This window comes from Dipodomys ordii, unplaced genomic scaffold, assembly GCF_000151885.1.
Source record: "Dipodomys ordii isolate 6190 unplaced genomic scaffold, Dord_2.0 Scaffold164, whole genome shotgun sequence".
Lineage (NCBI taxonomy): Eukaryota > Metazoa > Chordata > Mammalia > Rodentia > Heteromyidae > Dipodomys > Dipodomys ordii.
Genome location: NW_012267380.1, coordinates 1,274,874 through 1,278,723, shown reverse-complemented (window position 1 = coordinate 1,278,723; position 3,850 = coordinate 1,274,874).

The window sequence follows — 3,850 nt, the reverse complement described above, 5'->3', positions numbered from 1 at the left end:
TGTTCTCATATGTGTGGTCTCCATTAACATAACAACTTTAAGATAGAAGAGAGGACATTAAAATATGGAATATCTTTCCAGAGACTTGCGGCTCATGCCTCTAATCCAAGCTACTCAGGGGGCTGAAGTCTGAGGATGGAGGTTCAAAGCCAGCCTGGGCAGGAACGTCTGTGAGACTCTTGTTTCAATTAACCACTAAAAACCAGAATTGGAGCTATGGCTCAAAGAACTGGAGCTGTGGCTCAAGTGGTAGAGCATGAGCCTTGAGCAAAAGAATGAAACAAGAGCACAAGGCATTGAGTTCTAGCCCCAATACCAGTGTGTGTGTGTGTGTGTGTGTGTGTGTGTGTGTGTGTGTGTGTGTGTGTGTGGTCTGTCAGTAACCTTTGGTTTCAGGCTGGTGGGGCATTCTTGGAAGTGGGCTGGGTCACTCATGGGTGGATGGCATTTCTTTTCTGATTGATATAGAAGGATTTTAACAACTTGTATGACCACTCAGTTAGTGAGTCTTCCCTCCAAATTCTGCAGTCTTGTCTCCCTGAACTCAGAATGTGACTAAAGATGGAGTGTTTAAAGGAATGAGAAGTAAATATGGACCCTTGGGCATTCACAGGGGCCGACTCCAAGCCAGTCTAGCATGTAACCGCAGTGAGTCCAGTGAAGGGAGAGTGAAGGAAAGTAGGCAGGAAGACTAAGGATGCCGCTGCTGATTGGCTCATCTTAAAGCATGTCATCCCAACTTTCTTCTTTTAGCTTCCTTCTGGAGTCTGGGTTCCCTCACAGCTGGGGCAGCCATGCTGTGAGGTCAAGTGAGAAAAGCTCTTATTAAAAGACAAGAAGCTATAACATCGAGACTACCTTCTGCTCCTTTGGCTTTGGATGCAGATGTGATGTTTGGGGCTGTGGGAAGATCTCATGACCAGGAGGAAAATCAAGAGACAGCCAGGATGTGAGTCCTGATGTACCTACGTTGCCTGTTGATCCTTGTCTGTCTCTGGACTCCTTATTCTATGAGGAAAACAACTTGGGGTGGGCAGAGGGCTGCTAAGTGAGGCAGACGTGGTCCTCTTTGGGCCGAGCTAATTTCTATTTGGTCTGAAGAGTCTGAGCAGGTAACACTGTAAACCCACAGGTATTTCCCATGTGTCTGCCCTCTGCAGGCTCTGTGCTGGGCTCCAGGGTTTCCTTTGTTGTGAGGCAGGGGCTCGCTCTACATCCCAGACTGGCCCAGAGTCGACCATCCTCTCGCCTCAGCCTCTGGGATGCTGGGATTACAGGTGTGACCACCTAGCTTGGCTGCTCTAGGGCTTTAGGAAGTGTCCCCTGATGTTCTCTGAGTGGAGTGGGTGGTCTTGTATGTACCCCTCCCCTCCAGCACTTCCTTCCCCTCCATTTTCTTTCCTTCCCTTCCTCTCCCCTCCTTCCTCCCCTCCCCTTGAGCATTCCCTTCCCTTCCTTTGCCTTCCCCCCCTTCCCTTCCCTTCCCTCCAACATTTCCCTCCCCTCCCCTTTCCTTTCCTTTTCCCTCTCCTCCCCTCCTTACCCCTTCTTTCCTCAAAGTCCACCCTTTCCCTCCCCACCCCCCCTCCTCAGCTCAGCTTGTGGCCTAACCTACACCAGGCCCCTTTATGAGGTTGGGAGCTAAGGTGCTTTGTGAACTTAATTGTGAGCAGGCTCAAGAAACATCTGTTATGCACCTGGCCTCCAGGAGGGATCTTAGCCTCCTGGCCCAGGGCTGCCATCGGGACCTGGAGGCAGAAAGAAGCTCACTCAGCCTGGCCAGCCGCCGTGCTCCTTGTGTTCCTGGATCGTGCTCCTGGATGGCAGGCAAGCAGCAGCAGGTCAGAGGCTGGACCAGGGAGCCTGGTGGGGAGTGGGGCTGGACCTGAACCCCTGCATCAACCCCTCTACAGACTGGGCTTCTGGAAACTGCAAGTCCGGTGGCCTCGGCTCTCTGAGCCAGGAGGCCAGGCAGCAAGTATAAGAACAAGAGCTGCACTGAAGTGTCTGGGTGGGGCCTGGAAGTGATGCCCAGCTGGACAAGGGGACTCCTCATCTCCTTTGAACACAAAGTAGTTCAGCTAAGGGGCCTCCCGCAGGGTTTGGCACACAGTAGCCAATATTACTATTATTCTGGTGATCATCATTTGTCCTAAGGAATATTAGTCATCTGAGCAGGTGAGGCGAACACCCAGAATTTCAGCACAGACCTGCAGATAGGCACTTGCCTTTCCTGTACGTCTCCCTCCAGCTGTGTTTTGGTTACTTGTCAGAGCTTGTATCTCTGGAGCTAAGCACGTGTTGCATTTTATCTGATCCCGGAGGACAGCTGGACGTGGTAGGTCCACATCTCTCCCTTAGGGCCGAGCCCTTGAGAGGCCCCACAGGGCTTATTTTCCAGCTCCGTCTGTCCTGGGGCTCCAGGCCCTCACAGCCTGCCTGCTAGGCACTCCCAGCTCCCAGACACGGCTGGTGTGAGGTTTGCACGTCTTGCTGAATCGGCAGCCTTCTTCCTTTTTAACTTCATCTGAACTGTCGGCTTGCCTGCGCAGGGCTCTCGTTTGGATCAGCGCGTTCTTTTCTCAAAGCCAACCGCTTTGCACAAAAGCACTACAGAGCCCGGAGATTGCTGAATATTTAACACCCACAGGCAACAAACCACAGCCACCCAAATCCCTGGGAACCTGACCCAGCCAGGGGAAGGCAGGGGGAAGCCGGGAGGAGGAGGCTGGGCCTCAGTGGGGCAGGTGTCATCCAGACGCACACTGGCACCCAGGGAAGCCTGGGGCCCGCCACCCAGCGCGGCCATTGTTCGTCTCAGCCTTGGCAGAGGAGTTAGGGCTGGGCACTCTCTGGAGGCCAGTGATGTACCTGGACAGGCAGCTGAGTGTCCTGGAGATGGAGCCAGGGGAGCAGCCAACCCCTGTTAGGTGTTTCCTTGTGGCCCTGGAAAGTTTCTGCCATGAAGAACCGGAGAGGAGGTTAGCCAGAGCGAACACAGAGACCAGAGGAAGACCAGCAGGCTCTTCACCTAGAATCTGAATTTTAGATCTGGGCTTGCTGGGAGCTGTCATTTCAAGCCAACTATCAATATTTTTCTTCTGGCTGTGAAATCAGGGGATGGGGAGGGGGACCACATTTCCTTCTTAATTGTGAATTGGGAAACCCACATTTGTGTGTGGAAATAGACCGAGCATGGACAAGGCTGGGCCAGGCCGGGCTGTCAGGCTGCGTTTGGGAGCGCACTCTTCAGCAGGGAGTGTGCGGGGAAGGCTGAGGCTCCCAGCTGCTGTGGTGGCCATGCGGTGAAGTGCCAGGTGCGGGGCATGGCCAGGCCTGGTGGCAGTGTGTGCTGCAGATCGCTCGTCCTAGAGAGAAGCACAGGCTTGAGACCCGCGCTGGTCCATGACACCCAAGTCCAGGCAGTGGCCAGCGTGAGGGGCCACCTTGGGAGGACCCGCGCATCCCCCATGGGGACCCAGATGCTCGTTGTGGCCTGAGAAGTGCCGCCCTGGGCATCAGGTGTGCTGCTTCCCCGTGATGCTTGCTGGAGCGACCACACCGGGAAGGCTAGGGAAGCACAGTACCATCCCACGGGGCTGAGGCCCTTCTAGAACAATGAGATCAGAACCTGAGGGATCTGAGCTACTCCACAGTTCAATCATTGGCTATGTGCTCCCCCCACAGTGACCAGCCACGTGCTCCCCTCCACAGTGACCAGCCACGTGCTCCCTCCACAGTGACCAGCCACGTGCTCCTCCCACAGTGACCAGCCATGTGCACCCTCCACAGTGACCAGCCATGTGCTCCCTCCACAGTGACCAGCCACGTGCTCCTCCCACAGTGACCA